At 41.7% G+C, this 27,872-nt stretch overlaps 1 pseudogene; it reads right to left on the bottom strand.

Annotated features, from left to right (window-relative positions):
- Positions 1 to 217: 217 nt before the first annotated feature.
- LOC149260298 (alanine--glyoxylate aminotransferase 2 homolog 1, mitochondrial-like) lies at positions 218 to 27,350 on the bottom strand (annotated as a pseudogene).
- Positions 27,351 to 27,872: the final 522 nt, after the last annotated feature.

The following is a 27,872-nucleotide window of genomic DNA, read 5'->3' as shown; positions in this document are numbered from 1 at the left end:
TAGGCCATGTTCAGAGTTTTTAAATTCAAAAGTCCTTCAAGCTTTTGGCATCCAGCATCAGTTATACAACATGAATTTATGTTGAGATATGTCATAGCAACAAGACTTCGAGAAATTTGCAGCTCCTTCAAGTTTGTAAGTCCAAATGTTGCCAGTGATTTCAATCTTCCTTGTGTAAAGATGAAAATGTGCTCCCTGATATTTCCTGCTCTAGAATTCAAATAATGAGGCCTGTGAGATATTCTAGTCCAGCATCAGAAATACGTTGACAATAGTTAAAATTTAGATGCTGCAAATTTAGACAATTTTGCAATAGTGAAAGCCCTGAATGTTCACGTCTGAACTAGAAATATCAACTGCCAGGAGGGATGGTCCCTGCATTGCAAGAATTTCAAGCCAACTATCTTCCACACCAAGGTATTCTCCCAAAAAAACATCCTGAAGATTACAGTCTTGAAATGTGTGGAGCGAAGTTCTTTTAAACAGTTGATTAGATGAGCACTCACAACAATGCTATGTTCTTGTCATTTTTCTTTGTCTAAAAATTTTAGCACAGCATAGCCGCCAGCAGTACTGACTGGATTTCCACCAAACGTAACACAGTGTGCTCATTGTGTTAAAACTTGTGCAATTTCTGGATTTGTGACAACAACACCAATAGGAAGGCCATTCTCAATACCCTTGGCCACAGTTACAATGTCAGGGATAACACCTTGTGTTTCAAAGCCCCAGTAATGACTTCCCCTACGACCAAATCCTGTCTGAGCCTCAATAGATATACAAACACCTCCAGCTTTTCCGGACAATATCATAAGCTGCTATTGGAAATAATACTGAGAGGGGGGGGGTGAATCAATATTATCACATCAATAAAACTTTTTCATTTCCATATTCAGATTCATATATGCTACTTCCACAACTTCTTATGATTCAGTTAGTTGATCCTTAAGGAGTGCATTAGAACATTATCAACCATATTAACAGTAAACAGGTGCAGTAAAATAGAACAGATCATCACACATAAGCCACACACATGAACACCATGATATAAGGTGGAAACCCAATGTGGGAGAAAACCACCTGCTGCAAGTCATCTCAATCTTCTTCTTAATAAGAAAATCCTTTTACAATATTTATGTACTGGTGCAGTCTTATACCAGTACGCAGGCTTCTACCTGCAGAGAGCTACAACCCTCTCTCGTTCTCCAGTCTCTCCTAGAAGGGAGCTACAACCCCCATAGTTCTTGTACTAGCTGATCCATTTACTAGTACGCAAGCTGCTACCTGCTACAATGCTCCAAAGTTTTCAACTGCTACTGGAAGGGAGCTACTACCCCCTTTGCTCTTGTACTAGCTAAGATACTAGTACGTAGGTGCCGCCCTACAATATTCTCTCCTCTGGGTACCACGTTTCATACATTTTCATACTGGATACTCCTAAAGCACAACACATAATCTAAAAGGCCACGTTTCATCCAATTTTCATATTGGACCCATTAATATCATTGAAGCACATAATCAATCAATCTTTTGAATCACCCAATCACCAGATCAATACATATACAAGGATAATATGTGAGTTAGCAACCATATCTAGTCCATCAGATCACATAAAGATAAGTCATTATGATCCTAATCCAATATTTGTTCTCATCCATCAATACTAAAGCTAAACACAATCAACCAAATAGGATATGCAGAATACTGACACCTTTAAACTGTCATCAGAACCCATCAACAACTAGAACCACCTGTGACTTCAAATATCATAGCTCAAATTGTATACGCTACTACAATGAACCAAACCTGCATACATACGTGCTTACACCAAAGCCAACCCGCGTACAGATCTATAAATATTCAAACATGACTTGCAGCGATTTCAAACTTAAGTTATACCCAGTTCAGATCATTACAAGCGTTAGTATACAGATCTAGAATAAGCATAATCAAATATATAGAGATAGTTCATTTCAAACCATTTGATCCCGATCTATCCTTAGATCTTGTTCTCCATCAACCGGTGAGATCCCTCTTTAGCTCAGATCCAGATCTGCACCATAACCCAATCACAATATTCCAGATCTAGCACTTTATCAGATATTCAATAATTCAGATGATGCTTTGCCAAATGATCTCCTTCCTCTTTTATAGTTTTAGGCCTTTCACAATACCACGGTCCAAAACCATAATAACAGAATACCACGGACCCAATACTTGGGATCAACACTTTTAGATGCAATACCACGGACCAAAACCATAGGATCAAAAACTGTCAGACTAATACCATGAACCAACCATGAAGGTGCGTGAGATCAACACTTTTGGATGCAATACCACGGACCAAAACCATAGGATCAAAAACTGTCGGACTAATACCATGAGCCAACCATGAAAGTGCGTGAACTTTTCTCTTCATGAAAGGAACTTTTCTCTGCATAAAAGTGCGTGAAATTTTCTCTATATGAAATAAACTTTTCTCTGCATGAAAGTGTGTGAACTTTTCTCTACATGAAAGAAACTTTTCTCTGCATGAAAGTGCGTGAACTTTTCTCTACATGAAAGAAACTTTTCTCTGCATGAAAGTGTGTGAACTTTTCTCTACATGAAAGAAACGTTTCTCTGCATGAAAGTGTGTGAACTTGAAAATAACTTTGCTGCACTATAATTTATCATCTGAGTGATTTGCCATCAAGGACAACACTTGTCTCATAATGCCAACAATCTTCCCCTTTGGACTTGATGGCAAAGCTAACCCGAGAATTGTCATCTGATTCCTTTGAGTTTTCCGGCATCCCATGCACTCTGTCACATCTGATATCTCTTTCGTAGATTCATCTAGATATATATAAGTGAGTTGATCTTCTACGAGTTGGTTGCCATCAAGTACAACACATGCATCACAATGTCAACAATCTCCCCCTTTCGACTTGATGGCAACAATACCAAATCACTCTCCCCCTTTGACATCAAGGGCAAAGGGCGGGCCAAGATATTCTCTTCCTTTGCTGTCCATACTCCCCCTGAGTACCTGCTGAAATCTCTGAACTGCTGAAATATGCTTTTTCATGCTCCCCCTGACTGTAAGCAAGGTCTGCAAAAAGATGTTCTACAAGAAGAACATGACTCTATACATCATAAATGACCTTCCTATCACCAAAGACTCATACATACATCTATCTCCCATCACAATGGTGATATACCAAAAGTTTACGTATGATAACATAAGCGAATAACATCATTCATCCCAGGCATAGTGGGGAAACCAACATAGGACGTTACATGACCTGAAGAGATCTCATCAAATGACTACAATAGATAGAGACACACTATTACATCATGAGTCTTGATATGACCTTTACATTGAATGATATACATGACATTTATAACAAAGACCAAACATCATGATAAACATCAGCAACAACACTGTATGATCTGCTCCATAGCATCTGTCAACAGCAACTAGACCAGCAACTTGTATTAGTGCATGAATCATCAAGGTATGTCTGTATCAACTCATCCTTTTGAACAGAATTCTGTATATACAGAATCATTCACATTCTATCATATGTGAGAAACACCATAGCCATCCAGATCTGCATGAACCAAGTATCATCAATTGGGAATATCTGCATCAATCAACATATGTACGAAACAACCTATCATCATATAGGTAAGAACTCATCATCATCATGTCTCCAACAATGCAACTTTGAATAATCATCCATGTATCCAGCCAACAATCCTCATCCATATATGTGCCAAGAACAATAGGAATCATAACTGTAATATATGATCTTTATGCATATGATGACAACAGCATATGAGTGACTCATCATCAAGTAAAGAAGAAGTGAATTCAAGCTATGTACTTTTCCTTATCCTTATGAAGATCACCATGTAAGCATCATTAGAGAATCAACCACAAATCTGATCTAAATATCAACTATGTAAACCCAAGAATCATCTGAACAACTCATAACCATATCATAGCAAGATGAGTCATTTATCCATATAAGCATCATCACCAAGGACTATTAACCATAATGCCAACAATGCATTAAAAGCATATGCTCCCCCTAAACCTGTGCCATCTTGGTTACTGTCAGATCTGATCATGCATATCAGCAAGAAGTATGAAGACATCATCATTATCAAGTTAGAAACAAAAAACTTCTAACCATCAAGTCATTTCCACACATCAAATTGTAACCATTATCAAACAGTGCAAATAATAAACTGAATCATAACTGATCCTTTTCCTGAACCTGTCCCTACTGCCTTTCCTCAAACAATCATATACGCGACTATGCCATAACCAACTCGCGTATAAACGTAACTTCTCTTTAGGAAACTTGCGTATGAGATTTAGGACACTGAAGTTTTACACTTCCAGCGCCCTCTGATTCTGTTATGTATGTATGTTGTGTTGTGCCGCCTCTTTCTGATTGTACTTCTTTCTTCTTCCACATCTTCAAGTGTGATGATGATGTTTTCTCCTTTTGGGTATGGTTCCCATACTTTGTTCCTGCATTTCTTAGCTATATGTACAAGCTTGTTACATGTGTAACATCTTACATGTCTCATATTTCTTCTATAGCAATCAACAGCTCTGTGACCAAACATATTGCAAGCAAAGCAATATCCATTAAAGTACCTTGAATGTGATGATCTTTCTGCATGATGGTCTTGAAACCTTCTTCTTCTACATCTGGCTGCAACATGTCCAAGATTATGATATACATAACATTCAACATTATTCATAGGAGGAGTAAAAGATTTCTTTTTGAAGAATTTCTTTCCTTGGTTGATGATGAGATTGACCTTTCATCTCCTTATTGAGCATTTTAGATTTTGCAGTAGAGTCCCTTGTCTTACTTTGTGAACTAGATTCACCATCAATAGATTCATGAAAACCAAGACCAGTTTTGATAGCAAGAGACCTTTGACTATTAAGAATATCATCCAAGACTTTAGTACTATCTTGAAATTGTAAAAGCTTATCCTTTTCTTCTAATTTACCTTTCAAGATATTTACCTCAACCTGAAGTTGTTCTTCCCTTTCCAGACATTGCTTCTTCAAAATTTCTTCAGATTTTCTTCCTTCTTCCATTTGTTGCCTTAGTTTGAGAATCTCCTTTTCTTGTTCTTCATTCAGATCCTGCTGCATTTGACGAATTCTGAAGGCACATTCTAGCTGAGATTTTAAGCTGATGACTTCGTTTTCCTGTTTTTCAATAGTTAGGAGTAGATATTTATTCTGCTTCTTTGATTCTTCAAGATCTTCTTTTAGCGAGCAGATCGTGGCTTCAAGACTTTCATAGTAACTGGATCTATCTCTAAGTTTCTTGATGGTTTTGCTTCTTTCATTGACTTCATCTCTTAGTGATGTTACTTCATCCTACAACTTTTGATATTTGTCCTTGAATAACTTCCTTACCTTGTTTCCTTCCTCTAGTTGAGCTTTTAGTTTGGCAGCTTCTTCTTTGAAGACACATTCCCTTTTGTTCAATAGATCTTGTTGATCTCTAATTTTGTCTGTAAGCCTTTTAAATTCTGCGTCTATTTGATATCTTTCTTGCTCACCCATTGGTGGGCTCCAGTATTGTAGCAATAATGCTACAACTCCTGGGGCTTCCTATCTCTAATTTTATCAACCCGGTAGTTCGTACAAACTTGGAAGCGACGGTGCTGTATGCACAAGTACTAGCTCTTGTCGCAGCTGTCACTTGGTCAGCTGGCACAAGTCCGCTAGGGCTCAAGCCAACTTCTATATGTTCTCAGAAGAAGCTTTCTAAATGATGGACGAAGGCTATCTCAAAGGAAATTAATCTACTTTGCAAAAATGAACTGAAAGCCAACCCTAGTAAACCCTAATCTGACTAGTTTAACCTCTATGATGCAATAGTGAGAGTGCAAATGTCTAAGAATGATGCCATTACTTCTAGTGATGTGAAATGCATGAACTCAAACTACTTCCATTAAAAAGAACATTGTTTTTGTATTTTTGCTTAAGTGGTTGGAGTGATTATGGTTTTGTTTCTTATTAGGGTTTGGTTGTGCAGAGGTGGTGCGAAGGGAGAGAAAGCTTGGGAAAGGTCAGGAGGGCTAGGAGAGGTCCCTAGCATCAGTCCACAGGAGTCCACAACATTCAGGTGCTCGGCAACTGAGTTTGCAGGCTTCTACAGGATGTCTGCAGGGGATCCTACAGGAAACTAAGGAATTCTACAGGAAGTCTGCTAACTTCTACAGGATGTGCTATGGTTGGAGTTTTGGGTGATGGAGGAGTGAAGGAGTGGTATGGGAGGATGGGCAAGATGGAGATGGAACTTGTGATGGCTCAGGAGCAGAGAAATAAGATGGAGAAAGAGTGCACGGAGTTGGTTGGTGAATAGAAGGATGGAAACAACGAAAGGTCAAGAAAATGAAGCTACGTGGCAATGGAAGAGTTGGAAGGTAAACGAGCTGAACAGAGGTCGAGTAGGTGGCTTTAGGCATGGTTAAGAAGAAGAAGAAGGAAGTGGAATGATACTAAGCAGTGTAAATAAAACAAATTGCTTATGTCTTGCACCGAAAACGAGAATCCATTAACCTGTGCTACTTGTGCTATTAAACCAATGAACAACAATGTAAACCGTGAAGAGAATTTGTGGATGGAGTTGTAATGAAGAAGTATGGCTCAAGGTCAGAGTGCATGGATGGTTCTATGATTAAAACGACTGTGTTGCAGCTTGCATAAAAGTAGAAAAAGACTGCGTTTTTTTTGGTGGTTGGTATAGACTGCACCCCAATCCCTAAACAGAGATGGCAGTGAAGTACTAACAACCTTTTCTTGGAGCTCCAGTGAATTACAATCCTCCTATTCTAATCTAAGCAACTGAAAGTGATTTAACCATAAGCTAATCCTACTCAATCTCATTAAAGAAATCACATCAGCAGACTGTGTTCTTGAAATGCATATCAAAACAAAGAAACGAAGTGCTGGAAAGAAAAGCAAATAACACTACAAGAAGAGGAGATCTATTGCTCTCAGGTTGGGCCCTAACCTGAGAGCTATAGCTCCCTTAAAAGCTCAGAATTAGATCCAAATCTGCTTGCCTTTATTCATAATCAAAAGTCTAATGTCATGCCAAAACTGGCTTACAAAAACAACACCGAGCTGTGCTCAGAAATTACAATATCAGTTCAAAAGTTAAAAAAGCTCCTAAAAAAGGCTACGGCCTTCATATTTATACACAATGAAGATCAAGCTGGCTTCCTCCATTCGTGGAGCTTGGCTGTCCAACTGAAAGTCAAACTGCTGTAAACTGCTGATCTTGTAGAACGTGTTGGCTGCCTTTAAGCTCGGTGGGGAGAGCTGTTGGAGCTCGGAGTTAAGGTGAAAATCACGAGGAAGGTCATCAAGACTGTGGACAACCTCCCTATGAACCCGCAATGTCACCTTTGCTGTCTCCTTGTCTCCTTTTGCGTGGTCTTTTGCTCTCTTTAATGCCAAAAACCTGAAATCATCATGTATTAGCCACATAGATATAATGTCTGCCCTTCTTCCTACAAATAACACAAATATACTAAGAAATGAATGCATAAGTGATAAAAGATGAATGGTTGAGCAAGGTAAGTAGGCCAAATGAGCCCAAATTGTACCAAAAATTGGGGCTCATCATCACCCCCCAGCTAAAATATTTGCTCATCCTTGAGCAACTTTGCTCCAGCTCCTTGTCCTCAGCCGAGAACTAGGGCCCGGAGCATGCTCTTTCTTTCCTGTTCTTGGTGGCCCTGCCTCTTCTGCCCCTGGCGGTGACGAGGGTGGCGCTTCCTCCCCCTTTCCTGTTTCCTTGAGCCGGGCTTCGGAAGCCGATTGGCCTATCCTTCGTGTCCAGGAGGTTATTTTTGGGCTTCCCCCCTCGGGGGTGGCCGATGTTTTAGAGGGGGATCTTTCACTGGGTGAAGTAGGGACACCCCCTAAAATGGTTTGGCTGCTGGGTGGAGGCTGCGGCTTGCGTGTTTTTATTCTCTTACTTCTCGTAGCTTCAAAAGGTAGAGGGATTTTCCTCTCTTTCTTCTCCTTTGGCCTTGGAGGTGTACTGAGGGCGGCCAGCGCAGCTGCTGCCTCCTTTTCGAGAATGTCAGCCTTCTCTTTCTTGCGTTTTGCTTTCTCAGGGCTCCCTGTAGAGGGCCCCTTCTTTTCTGATTTCAGGCTTCCTGTAGAAGACCCTGCTTTACCCACTTTTGGGCCTTCTGTAGAAGCCCCTGTTTTGGTAATTTTCGGGCTTCCTGTAGAAGACCCTTTGCCAATTTCGGGCTCCCTGTAGAAGACCCTTTCTCTGTTTTCGGGCTTCCTGTAGAAGCCTGTTTCTGCTTTCCTGTAGACACGGGTGTCGCCACCTTTGCTTGCTTTGCTGCATGGGTTTTGCTTTTTGGTTTGGTTGCAGGTGCTGATGAGGTACTTGGGCTGATGTGGACCACCTCAGCTTTGTCCGTTCTGCTCTGCAACCTCTTTTCTCTTGCTGACAAGATGGGTGTGTCACCTTTTTCTTTGTCATCCTTCTTCTCATGCTTCTTCTTTTGTTCTTTCTTCTGCACTGTGGTCGGGGTCTTCTAGCCTGTTTCTTTCTTTCCCTCGGCCACTGCTTCTTTTTCCTCACTGCTGGAGGAACCCGTTTCTTCAATCAACATCCTTATGTCTCCATCTCTTGTCAAATTCCTGAATGATTCCCATGAGAGGGGAACCTTATATGAATGAAGCGCATCCTCCACAAGAAGTTTGATCAACCCATGGTGGGCTACCTGATCTGGTATGCCTTCTTTTAACTTTGTGGCACACTCAATTAGGGACTGTAGCAGGAAATAAGGAATGCTCAGTTTCTGTTCTACAGGAAGATCAACCCGGTGCCTCAATTCAGTGAGCAACCGAAAGTGATACGCGTACACGATGCTAAAACGGCCTTCACAGGTTATATACTTCATGATTTGCAGGCTAACTTCATTCCATGGTGGCAGCAAGCTGGTTCTTCGCACCCCATTTTTGTCCTCCGAGAATTCCTCCTCCAGTGGAAATAATTATTTCTTGGCCTGCTGGCTCAACTTCCTTTCTTCCTTATCCCATGGCAAACCCATTGGAATTTCAGTAATTCGACTGATATATTGCGGGGTGAGCTTGAGGCTTAGACCCCTGAAGTTCACTGTGGCCAGTGTCTTGGATTTCGGCCTTAGAGCCTGCAAAAATTCTTCTGCCACTTCATCGTCGTAACCCTGCAATTTGTCACAAAAAGATATCCATTGAACCCGTGTGAAGAGTTCCACCACCTCCTGGTTTTCCCTTAACTTGGTTGAATCAGTGGGTTCTCGTCTAATAAACCCACTCGGCATGATAAAACAGCTTCCTGGACCAGAGGTGGTGATTGTGGAAGAAATTTGGTTTACTGAGACAGAGCGTAGAATGTCATGCACATAATCCACAAAACTTATCCCTGAGGAACTTAACCTTATCCCTGAGGAACTTAAGTTCCTAGAATGACCAGACTGTGGACGACAATTCTGCCACCTTTAATAACCAGTTGCATGAAGAGTTCAGGGTTACCTTTTTAATTTGCCACCTTTTTACGTGAGGAACCCGCTTTCCTGTAGAAACTGCGTTCCTGTAGGATGACAACGTTCCTGTAGAATGACAACATTCCTGTAGAATGCAGCGCGCGATTTTCGGGAAAGACTGCAGTCGGTCTGCGCCTTGGGTGTGCTTCACAATCGTTCTGATAGCCAAAGGCTCGGCGTATCGAACTGCAGAAAGATCAGGATAGCCGCTCGAGTTCAAAACGGTGGTTGATAAATGCATGAGTGCAATCTAGCCGATTAGATTTTGAATTCGGCAGAATCCGTGGCGCGGGGGTGAGCTGTCCCCGCCGGACCATTGGGTGACGTCATCCCATCATTCAACTGCGCGTTCACTTGCTGCCGCATCAATTCCCGCAGATCTGTCGCCACCTCTTCTGTTAAACTCGTTTTTTCCGACGGGATTGCTCTCACGTGCGTGCTGCCCATTCTTTTTGTCATGGCCGCCACCCACACATCCAACTAGGCCATTAACTAGCCGACGTGGCTGGCCAAATGGCCATACGGCCGCTCAACCCATTCACCTTTACACTTAGCAATCAATCAAAGTAACATTCATGCAATCTGATGGAAGGAAGGGTCGAGACACTTACCTACGCGACTGCACACGATGTTTCGGTTCTTTGGACACTAATGAGTGGATTTACCTGCTGCTGGCGAACTTACACAGGCCCGGAGGTCCATGTTCACAAGCTGCCGACGATGGATGGGATGCTTTAGTTGCATGCACCCACGTTTCATTGCATATGGCCTGCGCTGTGAATGGTATCCACTCTAGCAGGCTTAACTGTTACAGGACTCCCGCGGGATGTCTTGGAACAGTTCTTCCTCCTTGGGTGCATGCTGCACGACGATGGATGGCCTCACGATCACGCTCCCGGAGCTTCTGGATGACTGGGATGAATATGGTGCGAGATCTCCAGCGTTTTTTCATTTAAAATTTGCCTTTTCTTGAGAACTCATCGACCTGCTTTGCTGGTGCAGGTAACTTTGTTGCATGTCGACAAGGATGGTGGAACAAGATAACAGCAATGTGCAAGGGTGACAACAGTGGCTTGCATGCGTCCAAACCGATCCTTAGCCGTTAGATCTCCTCATGAAATGAATTCTGGGCCGTTCTGAGCTTCTACAAGAAGTTTCCTGTAGAAATACAGAGCTTCCTGTAGAAAGGTTGTGTTCCTGTAGAGAGTCTACACCTTCCTGTAGAAACTCTGCATCTTCCTGTAGAAAATCTGCATCTTCCTGTAGAAAATCTGCGTCTTCCTGTAGAAAATCTGCGTCTTCCTGTAGAAGACTCAAGCTGTAATAAAATTGCACATACCTTGGAGAAAATGAGTATTCTTGGAGGAGGTGCTGGTGAGGTGTCCTGACTGCATGATGAGGACCTTTGGCTTTGAGTTGAGAGGCTTCCTCTCCTCCATAGAACACCTGCATGCAATTTTACATAATGAATCTGCTGACCTTGTTTTTTTTTTTGTTCTTTTTTCTTTTTTCATTTTTTCCTTTTTTTTTTTTTGAAAGATAACAGGGGCGCCTCATTGAGGTTTTCACCCTTGCCATCTACCTTAAGCGCCTCAAAGAGGTTTTCACTCAAGGATCTTTTCCAATATTTTTTTTTTTTTTTTTTGAAAAGACAATAGGGGCGCCTCAATGAGGTTTTCACCCCTACCACCTGCCTTGGGCGCCTCAGAAAGGTTTTCACCCAAGGATCTTTATTATTTCTTTATTTTTTCACTTTTTTTTTTTTTTTTCTTTCTATATTTTTTTTTTTTAGATTTTTCAGGGTATGCCCAAATCAGGGGCAGAACCCTTCTCTATGACCAACACTGCCTTCTCCATAGTTTTGATGAACTCTTGTCTTGAGAGAGGCTTCCTGTAGATCTTCAATCGATGCCCATTGACAAGCATGGGGATGGCTTCCTCATCAATGGTCTGAATAAGAACAGATCCATTGTCATGACATTTCTCCCCTGAATATGGCCCTAGCCATCTGGTTCTCAGCTTCCCCTTGAAATCTTTGTATCTGGAGTCATACAACAAGGCCCAATCTCCCAGCTGAAATTGCTTGTCATGGAGATGTTGGTCATGCCACACCTTTCTCTGAAGTTGAACCACTTCTGAGTGAAGGAGGGCCTGCATTCGGTGCTCATCCAGTCCATTCAGCTGTAATAACCTTTCTTGTTGTGCATGGCTGAGATCTAGGTCCAGCTGAGCTGCCATCCTCAAAGTGTTGTATTAAAACTCAATGGACAACAAAGCTTTCTTCCCATAGACCAGCTCATAAGGTGTGAAGCCGGTGGTGGTCTTCCAAGTGGTGTTGTAAGCCCATGTGGCTTCAACCAGGCGATCTGCCCAGTCCTTTCTGCTGCTGCTCACCACCTTAGTCAAGATGCCTTCTAATGCTCTATTGGTGACTTCCACCTGCCCATTTGCTTGAGGGTGATAGGGGGTGGAAGTCCTATGCTTGATCTTGTGATGGGCTAGTAGATCTTCAACCAGGTTGGAGGTGAACTGGCTCCCTTGATCGGTGACCAGCTCTCTTGGATAGCCAAACTTATAGAAGATGTTTTCTCTTAGGAACTCGGCCACATTTTCTTCTGTTGCTGCTTTGATTGCTTTGGTCTCTGCCCACTTTGTCAGGTAGTCAGTGCACACAATGATGTAAGACCTTTGCCTCGAAGGAGGGTTGATTGGGCCCACAAAGTCCATACCCCACTTCTCAAATGGCTCAAGAGTCACCTGAGGTTGGAGAGGCATCTCATCCCTTTGGGTCGGTTTCCCCATTCTCTGGCATTGGTCACACTGGCTGACATATCTTCTGACATCTTGATGAAGTGTGGGCCAATAGTAGCCTGCCTGCAGGATTTTGAAGGCAGTTCTCTTTGCTGCAAAATGTCCTCCACAAGGCCCATCATGACAAGTGAGGAGGATATCAAAGACTTCCTCCTCCCTTACACAATGCCTTAAGATCTGATCGGGGCCAAGCTTGAACAGATTGCCCCCGATCCAAGTAAATGAGGCACTTTTTCTGATGATTCTGCTCTTCTCTTTTGAAGATAGGTGCGGAGGGAACTGTGCTGAAACAAGGTAGTTTGCTATATCAGCGAACCATGGAGAGAGTACTGAAATAGCAAACAGATGTTCATCGGGCATCTGGTCATCCACTGTTCCATCCTCATCTGCAGACAAATCCAATCTAGATAAAAAGTCAGCAACAACATTTTCTCTACCTGGTTTGTCAACAATGGTCAAATCAAACTGCTGCAATAAAAGTAACCATCTAATAATACGAGCATTCACATCTGGTTTATTCATTAAATATCTAATTGCAGCATGGTCTGTATGTACAAAGGTTTGATAGCCAGTAATATAATGTCGGAACTTGTTCAGTGCATGGACCACCGCCAAGAATTCTTTCTCGGTTACAGTGTAATTCAGCTCAGCTTTGGACAAGTTTTTGCTAACAAAGTAAATGGCATATGGAAGTTTTTGCTCAACTTGTCCTAAAGCTGCACCTATGGCTTTGTTCGAGGCATCAGTGTGGATGTGGAAAGGTAGGGCCCAGTTTGGACCTCTCAGGATTGGGGCTGACACCAACTTGTCCTTCAATTCATTTAAAGCCCTCTGACAATCGTCGGTCCATTTAAACTCCACATCTTTTGCCAACAGGCCAAACAATGGTGAGGCTAGCTTGCTGAAGTCTTTAATGAATCTCCGGTAATATCCTGCTAATCCCAAGAAACTCCGGACATCCCTTACCTTTTGGGGAGGTGGAACCTTCTTGATGAGATCAATTTTGTTAGGATCCACCTGTAACCCTTGGCAAGAAATGGTATGGCCTAGCACGGTCCCTTCAGTCATTAGGAATTCACATTTTTCAGGGCTAAGGGACAAGTTCATCTCAATGCATTTGGTTAGGAATTTTCCCAGATTGGACAATGCTTCCTGGAAGTTGGCCCCATAAGGAGTAAAGTCATCCATATAGATTTCCACTGCATCACGGACCAACTCCGAGAAGATGCTTAAGACAGCTCTCTGGAAGGTAGCAGGAGCATTGCATAGCCCAAAGGGAAGGACTCGGTAGGCAAAGGTGCCCCAAGGACAAGTGAAGGTGGTCTTATCTTGGTCTTCCGGGCTGATTTGGATTTGGTTGTACCCGCTAAACCCATCCAGGAAAGAGAAGAACTTCTTTCCTGCCAGTCCATCCAACACTTGATCTATGAAAGGTTGATGGAAATGGTCTTTCTTGGTAGCTTTGTTCAGTTCTCAGTAGTCCACACAGATTCTCCATTTCCCATTTTTCTTGGGAACCAACACCAGAGGGGACACCCATTCACTATCTGAGATGGGGTAGATGAATCCGGCATCCAACAGTTTTTGCAATTCTTCCTTGACAATGTCCTTAAGGGCTGGATTCATTCTCCTCTGGGGTTGCCTAACCGGCTTACAATCCTCTTTGATGTATATGTGATGGGTACAGACCGAAGGATGGACTCCTTTCATCTCCTTATAGCTCCAAGAAAAAGCATCTAGGTGACTGGCCAACAGGCTACACAGCTCCTTTTCCTGGGAAGGAGATAGGGAGGAGCTGATCTTTAACATTCTCTCAGGGCCGAAATCCACATTCTTGACTCTGGGAGTGAAAGGGTTGGTTGTACAAAGATCCACTAAGGTGCTAGCTTGGGCATCCTCCACCAATTTCTCTAAGGATAGTGCACTGGAAGGTGGATTCTGGATCAAGGTCTCGATCAATTCATCCTCGGTTGGGGGGTCTCTTCTAGTGGTATCTAGGGTGCACAGAGGTGCTGAGTACACCTCGTCTTCCTCTCCTTCCTCTAACCAGAGTGGTAAGTCATGCTCTAAGGAGGGTTGGGCAGGAGGGTATAGGACTAGCTGTTTGGACATAGGACCATTTTTGATGGTCATATTTCCTGCACGACAACTTATGTAAGCATCTGCAGTAGCTAACCAAGGCCTTCCCAAAATGAGAGGATATCCAGTAAGCTTTGCCTTGGGTTGCAGAACCAAGAAATCTGCAGGATATTCCCAAGAGTCGATAGAGACCAAGACATCCTCCACAATCCCTTCGGGAGTCACAGTGGAGCGATCTGCTAATTGCAGTACTGTCGAGGTCTTCCTCAAGGAACCCTGAAGATTGAGTTTGAGCATGGTATCCCTGGTCATCACATTAATGGCAGCCCCCAGATCAATCAAGGTGTGAGGTATGATGGTGCCATTGATGTGGACATCTACTACAGGACTTCCAGGATCTAGGTACTTTGGGCAGATGACTTGTCCTAACATAAGGTCAGACAGTTGTCCTATGACATTGATGGTTGAAGCATCTTTCTTCCGCCTGCCTGGGTGTTTGAAACACTTTTCCTTAACCAGTTTGTTGTATATTGGCACATCCTTGATGGCTTGGAGAAGTGGTATTTTTACACACAACTGCTTGAGCTCACCCAGAAGCTCATCCTCTTCTGGGTTGGGTTGTGTGGTGGCTGTTAGTCTCTCAGGAAAGGGTGGAATAGCCTTTGGTTCACTTTCCTGTTTATCTGCCTCATCCTCTGGGGGAGGAGGTTGGCGATCTGGTAGAGTCTTTCCAGATCGAAGATTGATCTCCTAGATCTCCACAGCATAGGTAGGGCATGAGGTTTCCCTAGTGTATACCTGTTGGGCCTGTCTATTGTTGGGGTTTGGGTTCGGTTGAGCAGGCATTTGAGGTTGCCTTGGAGGAGCAGGAGGTAATGGCTGAGGTTGAACTGGTGGTGGAGGCAAAATGGCGGGAGGAGTATTGTACTGGGGCCTCCACCCCGACTGAGGTGCATTCCACTGAGGCTGTGGCTGGGCATGTGAATGATATGAATGAGAAGTAGGTTGAGTAGGGTACTGAGGTGGATAAGACCATGGAGGAGGCATGGACCAGGAAGGATGAGCAGGGGGACCCCAGGAAGGCATAGGAGTCGATTGGTTGGGGCTGTAATAAGCTTGAGGTGCCCCTTGCATTCCCTGCTGATAAGGTCTAGACCCTTGTGGCCTCCTTTGGTTGAGGTAATAGAGAGGTTCAGTGGGAGCTTCTATCCCTTGGTACATGGCTTTAAACCCAGGTAAGGTTGGACACTGATTTGTGGAATGGTCCTCCTCACAAACGAAACATACTTCAACCGAATGCAATGGGCATTTGTTCTTAGGGTGTCTCCTTGTGCACCTAGGGCAGAAGACAGCCAAGGCTCTCTCAGCTTCTTCTTTCTTCTGCTGGATCCTGAATGTGTCCAGCTGCATGGCAATGGTCTGTCTCACCTCACTCTTAAGATCTTCTAATTGATTTGCAAGCTCATGTTTGGAGAAAGGAACACTAGTTGAGAGGAGGTTTCCTCTACCTCGTTTCCGAGCTGCCCTGGAGTGGTTTCTAAACACAGTCTTGATGTCCTCATAAGGCAGTTGGTAAATGTCCCCCCCAGCTAACATGTGAAGGGTATCTAAGAGGTCTTCAGGGACTCCTCGGAGCAGGACCAACTTGAGGGATTCAGGGTCAAGTGTGCACCTGGCCCGCTTATAGCTAAGTTGGAACCTCTCCTCATAATCCTCTAAGGACTCATCATTTCCCATGGTCATCCGAAATATTTCTCCCTTGGTTTCCTTGGACCTACAGTAATCCATGTACTTGGTATTGAAAGCTTGCTGCATCTGAGCCCAGGTGGTGATACTATTCCCAAGTAAGCCCATGAACCAGCGTAATGCTGCATCCTTAAGAGTTGAAGGGAAGAGTTTCAGCTTTTGCTCATCTTCAGTATAGTCATAGGTTCTACAAAGGACAACAAACTCAAACAGGAAGGTATCAGGATCTTCAGTAGTCAGTCCATGGAAGTGAGGTAAGGCGGAGGGGCTAATGTTCTTCATTTTCATCTCTCCATTGGTCTCTCGGATGGGGAAGGCACCTTCTATTCTCTCATCTTCTCTTCTATTGTTAGCCATAGCTTCAGATGGAGTGGTCTCTAACTCTTCTTCTACTATAGGATCTTCGTATATCTCGGGATGTTCACCTATAGGTTCTTCTGGATCACTGTCACCAAAGAAGAGAGAAGGGTGACTCAGTGATGTGGTGGGGGTGTTGGGTAGGAATTTGCCTGATTTATCCCGGTTTCTACGAGGCATGAAATGGAAAAGACTTTCTTTTTTGATTGCTTTTGTTTTTTTTTCTCTTTGGTACCTGCAAAACTGAAACAGATTGATCTACAACTAACTAAAAAAGATGCAGAATTAAACTGAAAGCAGGAAAGAACTAATCTACTTTGCTCAAATGAAATTGCAGGAATGGAAATGCTAGTCTACGCTTGCAGAATTGAAACACTAGTCTACGCTTGCAGAAATGAAATGCTAGTCTATGAAAGCAGGAAATGCATGAAAGCAGGAAATGCTAATCTATGAAAGCAGGAAATGCTAATCTATGAAAGCAGGAAATGTCTATGCTACTTTTGCAGAATGGAAATGAAATAAACTACTTAGCAGAAGGCAAGAGTAAGAAAATAGAAGAAAAGCAACAATTACTAATACTCTGACGCTTCCCCGGCAACGGCGCCAAAAATATGGTGGGCTCCAGTATTGTAGCAATAATGCTACAACTCCTGGGGCTTCCTATCTCTAATTTTATCAACCCGGTAGTTCGTACAAACTTGGAAGCGACGGTGTTGTATGCACAAGTACTAGCTCTTGTCGCAGCTGTCACTTGGTCAGTTGGCACAAGTCCGCTAGGGCTCAAGCCAACTTCTATATGTTCTTAGAAGAAGCTTTCTAAATGATGGACGAAGGCTATCTCAAAGGAAATTAATCTACTTTGCAAAAATGAACTGAAAGCCAACCCTAGTAAACCCTAATCTGACTAGTTTAACCTCTATGATGCAATAGTGAGAGTGCAAATGTCTAAGAATGATGCCATTACTTCTAGTGATGTGAAATGCATGAACTCAAACTACTTCCATTAAAAAGAACATTGTTTTTGTATTTTTGCTTAAGTGGTTGGAGTGATTACGGTTTTGTTTCTTATTAGGGTTTGGCTGTGCAGAGGTGGTGCGAAGGGAGAGAAAGCTTGGGAAAGGTCATGAGGGCTAGGAGAGGTCCCTAGCATCAGTCCACAGGAGTCCACAACATTCAGGTGCTCGGCAATCGAGTTTGCAGGCTTCTACAGGATGTCTGCAGGGGATCCTACAGGAAACTAAGGAATTCTACAAGAAGTCTGCTAACTTCTACAGGATGTGCTATGGTTGGAGTTTTGGGTGATGGAGGAGTGAAGGAGTGGTATGGGAGGATGGGCAAGATGGAGATGGAACTTGTGATGGCTCGGGAGCAGAGAAATAAGATGGAGAAAGAGTGCACGGAGTTGGTTGGTGAATAGAAGGATGGAAACAACGAAAGGTCAAGAAAATGAAGCTACGTGGCAATGGAAGAGTTGGAAGGTAAACGAGATGAACAGAGGTCGAGTAGGTGGCTTTAGGCGTGGTTAAGAAGAAGAAGAAGGAAGTGGAATGATACTGAGCAGTGTAAATAAAACAAATTGCTTATGTCTTGCACCGAAAACGAGAATCCATTAACCTGTGCTACCTGTGCTATTAAACCAATGAACAACAATGTAAACCGTGAAGAGAAGTTGTGCATGGAGTTGTAATGAAGAAGTATGGCTCAAGGTCAGAGTGCATGGATGGTTCTATGATTAAAACGACTGTGTTGCAACTTGCATAAAAGTAGAAAAAGACTGCGTTTTTTTTGGTAGTTGGTATAGACTGCACCCCAATCCCTAAACAGAGATGGCAGTGAAGTACTAACAACCTTTTCTTGGAGCTCCAGTGAATTAGAATCCTCCTATTCTAATCTAAGCAACTGAAAGTGATTTAACCATAAGCTAATCCTACTCAATCTCATTAAAGAAATCACATCAGCAGACTGTGTTCTTGAAATGCATATCAAAACAAAGAAACGAAGTGCTGGAAAGAAAAGAAAATAACACTACAAGAAGAGGAGATCTATTGCTCTCAGGTTGGGCCCTAACCTGAGATCTATAGCTCCCTTAAAAGCTCAGAATTAGATCCAAATCTGCTTGCCTTTATTCATAATCAAAAGTCTAATGTCATGCCAAAACTGGCTTACAAAAACAACACCGAGCTGTGCTCAGAAATTACAATATCAGTTCAAAAGTTCAAAAAGCTCCTAACAAAGGCTACGGCCTTCATATTTATACACAATGAATATCAAGCTGGCTTCCTCCATTCGTGGAGCTTGGCTGTCCAACTGAAAGTCAAACTGCTGTAAATTGCTGATCCTGTAGAACGTGTTGGCTGCCTTTAAGCTCAGTGGGGAGAGTTGTTGGAGCTCGAAGTTAAGGTGAAAATCACGAGGAAGGTCATCAAGACTGTGGACAGCCTCCCTATGAACCCGTAATGTCACCTTTGTTGTCTCCTTGTCTCCTTTTGCGTGGTCTTTTGCTCTCTTTAATGCCAAAAACCTGAAATCATCATGTATTAGCCACATAGATATAATGCCTGCCCTTCTTCCTACAAATAACACAAATATACTAAGAAATGAATGCATAAGTGATAAAAGATGAATGGTTGAGCAAGGTAAGTAGGTCAAATGAGCCCAAATTGTACCAAAAATTGGGGCTCATCACCCATAAAAGCAAATTCAATTGTTTCGCTATCACTTTCATCTTTTCCAAATGGATAGATAGCTGGAACATTAGAGGATAACAAATTCATACCCGATAGTTCATCTTCATTCTGAAATGATTCTGAATCTGAAGTGCTTCTTCCACATAATCCCCAATCGATTCTCCCACTGTCATATTTCTTCTAAGATGTCTTCTTCTGCTTAGGCGCTTTCTTCTTAAGCTTCTTTCCCATTGTTCCACGGATCTCCTTCAAGTGATCAAGCTTCTACAAAAGGACCTGCTCTGATACCAATTGTTGGAAATAATACTGAGAGAGGGGGGTGAATCAATATTATCACATCAATAAAACTTTTTCATTTCCATATTCAGATTCATATATGCTACTTCCACAACTTCTTATGATTCAGTTAGTTGATCCTTAATGAGTGCATTAGAACATTATCAACCATATTAACAGTAAACAGGTGCAGTAAAATAGAACAGATCATCACACATAAGCCACACACATGAACACCATGATATAAGGTGGAAACCCAATGTGGGAGAAAACCACCTACTGCAAGTCATCTCAATCTTCTTCTTAATAAGAAAATCCTTTTACAATATTTCTATACTGGTGCAGTCTTATACCAGTACGCAGGCTTCTACTTGCAGAGAGCTACAACCCTCTCTCGTTCTCCAGTCTCTCCTAGAAGGGAGCTATAACCCCCATAGTTCTTGTACTAGACGATCCATTTACTAGTACGCAGGCTGCTACCTGCTACAATGCTCCAAAGTTTTCAACTGCTACTGGAAGGGAGCTACTACCCCCTTTGCTCTTGTACTAGCTAAGATACTAGTACGTAGGTGCCGCCCTACAATCTTCTCTCCTCTGGGTACCACGTTTCATACATTTTCATACTGGATACTCCTGAAGCACAACACATAATCTAAAAGGCCACGTTTCATCCAATTTTCATACTGGACCCATTAATATCATTGAAGCACATAATCAATCAATCTTCTGAATCACCCAATCACCAGATCAATACATATACAAGGATAATATGTGAGTTAGCAACCAGATCTAGTCCATCAGATCACATAAAGATAAGTCATTATGATCCTGATCCAATATTAGTTCTCATCCATCAATATTGAAGCTAAACACAATCAACCAAACAGGATATGCAGAATACTAACACCTTTAAACTGTCATCAGAACCCATCAACAACCAGAACCACCTGTGACTTCAAATATCATAGCTCAAATTGTATACGCTACTACAATGAACCAAACCTTTGTACATACGCGCTTACACCAAAGCCAACCCGCGTACAGATCTATAAATATTCAAACATGACTTGCAGCGATTTCAAACTTAAGTTATACCCAGTTCAGATCATTACAAGCGTTAGTATACAGATCTAGAATAAGCATAATCAAATATATAGAGATAGTTCATTTCAAACCATTTGATCCCGATCTATCCTTAGATCTTGTTCTCCATCAACCGGTGAGATCCCTCTTTAGCTCAGGTCTAGATCTGCACCATAACCCAATCACAGTATTCCAGATCTAGCACTTTATCAGATATTCAATAATTCAGATGATGCTTTGCCAAATGATCTCCTTCCTCTTTTATAGTTTTAGGCCTTTCACAATACCACGGTCCAAAACCATAATAACACAATACCACGGACCCAATACTTGGGATCAACACTTTTGGATGCAATACCAAGGACCAAAAACATAGGATCAAAAACTGTCAGACTAATACCATGAACCAACCATGAAGGTGCGTGAGATCAACACTTTTGGATGCAATACCACGGACCAAAACCATAGGATCAAAAATTTTCAGACTAATACCATGAGCCAACCATGAAAGTGCGTGAACTTTTCTCTTCATGAAAGGAAATATTCTCTGCATAAAAGTGCGTGAACTTTTCTCTATATGAAATAAACTTTTCTCTGCATGAAAGTGCGTGAACGTTTCTCTACATGAAAGAAACTTTTCTTTGCATGAAAGTGTGTGAACGTTTCTCTACATGAAAGAAACTTTTCTCTGCATGAAAGTGCATGAAATTTTCTCTACATGAAAGAAACTTTTCTCTGCATGAAAGTGCGTGAACTTGAAAATAACTTTGTTGCACTATAATTTATCATCTGAGTGATTTTCCATCAAGGACAACACTTGTCTCATAATGCCAACAATCTCCCCCTTTCGACTTGATGGCAAAGCTAACCTGAGAATTGTCATCTGATTTCTTTGAGTTGTCTGGCATCCCATGCACTCTGTTACATCTGATATCTCTTTCGTAGATTCATCTAGATATATATAAGTGAGTTGATCTTATACGAGTTGGTTGCCATCAAGTACAACACATGCATCATAATGTCAACAGCTGCTCGCAAGTATCCAGGTGCTAGTCCTACGGCTCCACCAACACACTGTATAGTCTCTGCAATAAAGCCAGCAACACGTCCAGTAGTTCCAAAGTCGAGAATATATTGAACATATTTAGCATACTGTGGCCCATCAACACCAAAAATCCCTCGATATGGGTTAGGGTTGACTGTGTGATGCACTCCGCTCTGCACCACGTTAAATTTCCATTTGCTCTGACTGGTCAATCCTGTTGTGTTAGAACCATTTCCATGGTATCCATTTCTCACTGAAATCATATCATGGTTACTAGTGTAAAATCGGGCCATCATCATATCTAATTCATTTGCCTCCGTGCCTGAATTTACAAAGAAAAATACCTTAAGATTTCCTGGCATCTTTGCAGCTAATGCCTCTGCAAGATCTGTGACCACATGATGAAGATATATTGTGGTAGCATGCTACAGGAGCTTTGTTTGCTTTATAATAGCATCAAAAATTTCAGGGTGACAGTGCCCACAGGAGATACAGACGATGCCTGCAAAAGCATCCAGGTATCATCGCCCATCTTCATCAAACAAGTACTGCATCTTTCCTTCAACAAAATTTGCTTCCCATGTATGAACCCAAACATCATCAGGATTCCGAACACTTGGTTCCTTTTCAAAACTTGCAACCTGTGCGTACCAAGACACCTAATGTCCTAATGATGAGGATAAGCGGTTGAATTGACAGGCAAAGTGTATGAGCGGATAACTGATGATGTAGAAAGATAATAGATTTTTATAAATTTGACAGCTGGATGAGATTTGCTATGGATTAGCACGAATCCCCGATTTCGTAGCGCAGTCAGTGCAAAATCGGTGTTTTGTGCTATGAAATCACCTAGACTGGGTTTCTGCGCTACTAAATCACCTAGACCGGGTTTCTGCACTACGAACTTTGAAATGAGTTTCGACATATGATATTCATGTGAGATATGAGACCAATGATAGACTAAAACAGATAATTGACCGCTTTTGACATACTAACAAGACTCTTAACAAGACTCTAAAACAAGATGAAAAGACTAGACCCAAAACTGACACCAACCCTTTGACAAATTTAAAAAATTGATGTTCAGAATTTAAAATATTTTTTCTTGAGCGATAACAAGATCTTTCACTTCTTGAACATTTTTCTTCTTGATATGTCCTTCTATATTGAGAGTTTGAGGAGTGGTAATTCCTGCCAATGCATTACAAGATATGGTCAGATTCATTTCTTCTTTCTCTGGGGTTGGTTCCTGGTGTATATCATCTTCTTTTGACGTTTCTTGATCCTTTTCTTCCTCCTCTTCACAATCTATGTAAAATAATTTCTTCTTAGCACACTTATGACCTTTAGTGTATTTGCTATCACAATTTTAACAAAGCCCCTTTTCTCTTTTTTCTTCCAATTGTTGTGGTGTAAACCTTGTAGGTTGTGGAAGGCTATGAGAAAAAACACTTCCATATTTATAGTTGTGAGTGGTAGGATTCCTTGCTTCCATAATTTCTCTTTCAATTTTTCTTGCCAACCTAAATGCCTTCTCCAATGAATCAAGTTCCCAAAGACGAACCTCATGTTGAATTTTATCCTTTAAAGTCCCTATGAAGACATAAATCCTTTGATTCTCTGGAATATCATTTACCCTTATATTCAATTTTTGGAAGTCCTCAATGTACTTTGTCATTGAACCCTTTTGTTTGAGATTTATCAATTGGATAAAGAAGGTGTTGCTCTTTGTATCCTCATAATGCGCTATAATTTCCTCCATAAAAATTGACCAAGTGACAAGCGATTTACGAGAACAAAGCCCTTTATACCATAAAAATTGATTCAGTTCTAAATATAAAGATGCAATATGTACCTTTTGTAACAATTGTACACCATGTAGATCAAAATATTGCTCCATATGTAGTATCCAATTTACCGGATCCTTGCCATCAAACTTCCTCATACCTCCTTTTCTTGATTTTAGGAGCTCGCTCTTGAATATGTTGTAACTCTGAAATTCCGAATCTCCAAGGTCCAAAGTTACGACCTGCGGTAGCCCTCTGCGTCCTCTTTCCAATTTCATCAGTCTTATCACAATTGGATTCCTCAAGAAAGAGTTATTCCCAATGTCCCAAGATGATCTAATTATATATTTTTCAGTAGAGCGAACTTGTACGAAGTGACACGTACCATTGTTTCGACCTTCGGAGCTGAAATTCATACACATAAAACTACAGGACGTCCTCTTTCTATAACTTCTTAAGAAATTTCAATATGATGCTCAGAGAGAAAGTTATGATGCTTTTCTCAAGGTCACCTGCTTGGAATGTAATTCGGGAGTCTGCACAAACCCTAACTTCCTTAGATCCTATCTCCGAAAATATAGAGAGACAAGATATGAAATTAGGCCCCAAGGTTCAGAACAATTTAGGCACAAATGGGTTTTAATTGCAGAGTCTGATCCGTCGTAGAAAAAATATTATAGCAAAAATTCCACGATGACCTATTTGAGATGGAATTTTGGAGCTTGCAAAATCCCTAAGTTCCTCAGATCATATCTCCAAACATATAGCGAGAAAAAATCTAAAATTCGAACCTGAGGTTCAAAATGATCTCGGCTCAAATGGTTTTTTTTAGCTTCTGAAACTTCGTAGTGAAAACATTATAGCGAAAATTCCACGATGACTTGTTTGGAGCAGCGAAACCCTAGAATCCAAGCTCTGATACCAAATGTTATGAAACTAGCTCACAAAAAGATAGAAAATAAAGATAAACGCATTAGAATTCAGCCTCTTCGAGGGGAAACCTCCTTTACATTACACAAATGAACAATTCTTGGATGATACAAATGACAAGACATACTTTCTATATATAGGAGTCTAAGGGGTCATAATATAATCAGAGCTAACCTAACAATAATAATGTAAGGACACAACAATAATAATAGTGGGCTTCTATGGGGCACAATAATAACAATATGAGGACTACATGGGCACAATAATCTAATAAGGGGGTTGCACTAATAATAATAAGGGTATACACTAGTAGTATAGGGACCTAACATAGTCATTGTGCAGGGGCAAGATCATCCCTATAAACCTTCAGCCTGCTTCCATTAATCCTGCCTGGAAATATTTCCCCATTCAGCTTCGCGAGCTGAACTGCGCCACCATCCAAAATGTCCTTAATGATATAGGGTCCCAGCCAGTGCATCTGAAACTTCCCCGGAAACTTGGTAAACTTGTTGTCATACATTAGTACCAAATCACCATTTTTGAAGGTGCGTTGCTTGATGTTTCGATTGTGCCATACCTTTTCTCAATTTTTTTTTACTCGCTGATGAAAACTAACCAAAAAGGGGTCTTCCTCTAATGCCAACAACTGCACAAGTCGTTCCTCCATGATGTCATGATCCTCCATCTTGGTTATTGCTATGATTCTTAGGCTAGGCACTATGCATTCCCTTGACATTACTGCGTCTTGTCCGTAAAAAAATCGAAAGGGTGTTTGCCCAGTCAATTTCTTACAAGTAGTCCTATAGGCCCACAGAACTGTTGGTATATGCACATCCCAGTCATTCCTATTAACATTACATACCTTTGTGAATGAATTCTCCAAGATCTTGTTGAAAGCTTCAATAATTCCATTCGCCTGGGGGTGATATGGCATACTCTTCTGATGATACATCTAGAATTCCTCTGTTAAAGTTGTGATTGTTTCATTCTGGAAGTGTGGCCCTCTGTCACTCATCATAATTTTTGGGCATCCAAACCTTGATAGAATAAACTCAAATATGAACTTCACGGTAGTGTCCGCACTACAATCCTCACAGGCTATGCCTCGGTCCATCTGGTTAAGTATTCTATTGCACTGATAATATAACGCGCTCCTGGCTCTTTCCCTGGTGGCTAAATAGGTCCAACAAAGTCAATCGCCCACTTATCAAATGCTTGTAATGTGACCTATGGATTTAATGGAAGTTCACCCCTTTGCGATAGTCTCCCAGTCCTCTAACACACATTGCATGCACTATAATATTCCTTAGAATCTTTATGTACTGTTGGCCACCATAGTCCTGCACATAGGATCTTCTGCACAGTAGCCTTACCTGCATAGTGTCCTCCAGTGACACCACCATGTGCTTCTGCTAGAATACTGTGCCTTTCATATTCAAGTACATATCGGCATAGGACTTCATCTGACCCCATCTTATATAGTTGTCTTGTAATCATAGAAAAATCGGCAGCCCTGACAACTAGTTCCTTCTTTTACTGTGTTGTATAACCTTCAGGAGCTACACCAGTATATAAGAACTGAATGATGTCTACAAAATGCTCTTCCGCAACCCTGATAGCAAAGAGCTGCGCGTCAGGTAATCCTTCCTCAATATTTATAGGCTCTTCACCATTTTCAATCCGAGACAGGTGGTCTGCTCTAGCTTTCAATCTTTTGGGCTTCACTATGACTTCAAAATCATATTCTTGAAAAAGGAGCAACCACCTATAGATTTTGCCCCCAACACAGGCTTATTGACTAGGTACTTCAAAGAAGAATGGTCCATGTACATCTTAAAGTGCACACCTAGTAGATAATGCCTGAACTTTTGTAGTGCATAAACCATGGCCAAACCTTCGCGCTCTGTGGTTGAGTAGTTCCTTTCAGCCTTAGATAGTTTTCAACTAGCGAAGGAAATCAGGTGATCGATATCTCCTGCCCCTGGTTGTGTTAAGACGACTCCCAACGCTATGCAAGATGCATCCACATGCACATGAAATTCCTTCTTCCAATCGAGGAATACTAGGATTGGCGTCATAACCATCTTCTCCTTCAGAGTATCCAAGATTTTCTGACAATCGTCATCCCAACAAAACGTAACATCCTTCTTTAACAACTTCTCCATGGGCGCAGTGATCTACACGTATGCCTTAATAAACTTCCTATAGTACCCAGTATGACCCAATGTCGTGTGTAGCTGCTTTACATTCCTAGGGGGCTCCAGATTGATAATGATAGTGATCTTAGTAGGGTCTACCATCAATCCCTACTTACAGACAATGTGGCCCAACAATATTCCATAAGGTACACAGAAAATGCATTTCTTCAAGTTCAGAGAGATTTGGTACTTCCTACAGGTATCCAACATTAAGCGCAGACTAGAGACATGCTTCTTGACCAACCCAAACATTGTCCAATCGTCGAAATAAACCTCCAAAAACTTGTGAATGAACTCCTTGAACGCTGCGACAACCACCCTAGAGAAAATTGCACGACATTTTTTAGTCCAAAAGGCATAATTGTATACTAGAACGACCCCCATTCAGTAGCGAAGGTATTCTTGCTTCTGTCTTCCAGCGTGATCTTAATTTGGTGGTATCCCGAGAATCCATTCATAAATGAGTAAGCTTCTTGTTCGCCAACATTCTCGAGAACTTCATCTGTAAACCGCGTAGGGAATGGATCATGGACGCATGCATCATTTAGCTTCTGGAGATCTATGCAAATCTTGATATCACCCTTTGTTTACTCTCTTGGACCACCATGGGACTGACCCAATCGAATTCCTCTACAGACTCGATTATTCCAGCTGCGAGAATTTTCTCAAGTTCCTCTTGTACCTTTTCCTTGTATTTGGGTTTCAACCGATATGGCCACTGCTTAACGGGCTTCACATCGGGTTTTAAATTGATCTTCATTACCCCCAAATATCCTACTATCCCCTTCAAATCAGAGAACTTGGTTGGAAATAAGTCTTGATATTCACGTAGCAATTCAACTACCTTATCCACTTTATCTTCATCCCAATAGCCACCAATGTTCGTGAATTTTGATTTTGTATTTGAGACAATGTTCACCTACTTTGTGCACACCGGTTGCGAAATATCAGGGATCTCCGCATTAGGTCCCTCAACTTCGCATTGTCCTTCTAATTCAGGGATATTAATATTCCTTGGATCCTCATCAACTTCTTCTGTTGTAACATTGTAACATTCTAAAGCATGTTGCAATTGCGTACTCTAGTCAGGTTGTACCCATGTGATGGGTTTGATGAGTGTTCAGAATATTCCTGCCTTAATCTCCTGAAGCGCTTCATCAATGCATGTGAACCCATCTTCAAAACTGAATGTGAACAAGAATCTCTCCTTCATCTCATCCTAGTCAGTGGTCCTGTGTCGTATCTCTGTTTCTAAATACCAATTCTTTGGAATAACATCAAG

This window comes from Pinus tabuliformis, chromosome 6, assembly GCF_031772625.1.
Source record: "Pinus tabuliformis cultivar Carrire ecotype Pingquan chromosome 6, CPIR1, whole genome shotgun sequence".
Taxonomy (NCBI): domain Eukaryota; kingdom Viridiplantae; phylum Streptophyta; class Pinopsida; order Pinales; family Pinaceae; genus Pinus; species Pinus tabuliformis.
The sequence above is the reverse complement of the archived record's forward strand: the minus strand, read 5'-3'. Positions and strand labels throughout refer to the sequence as shown.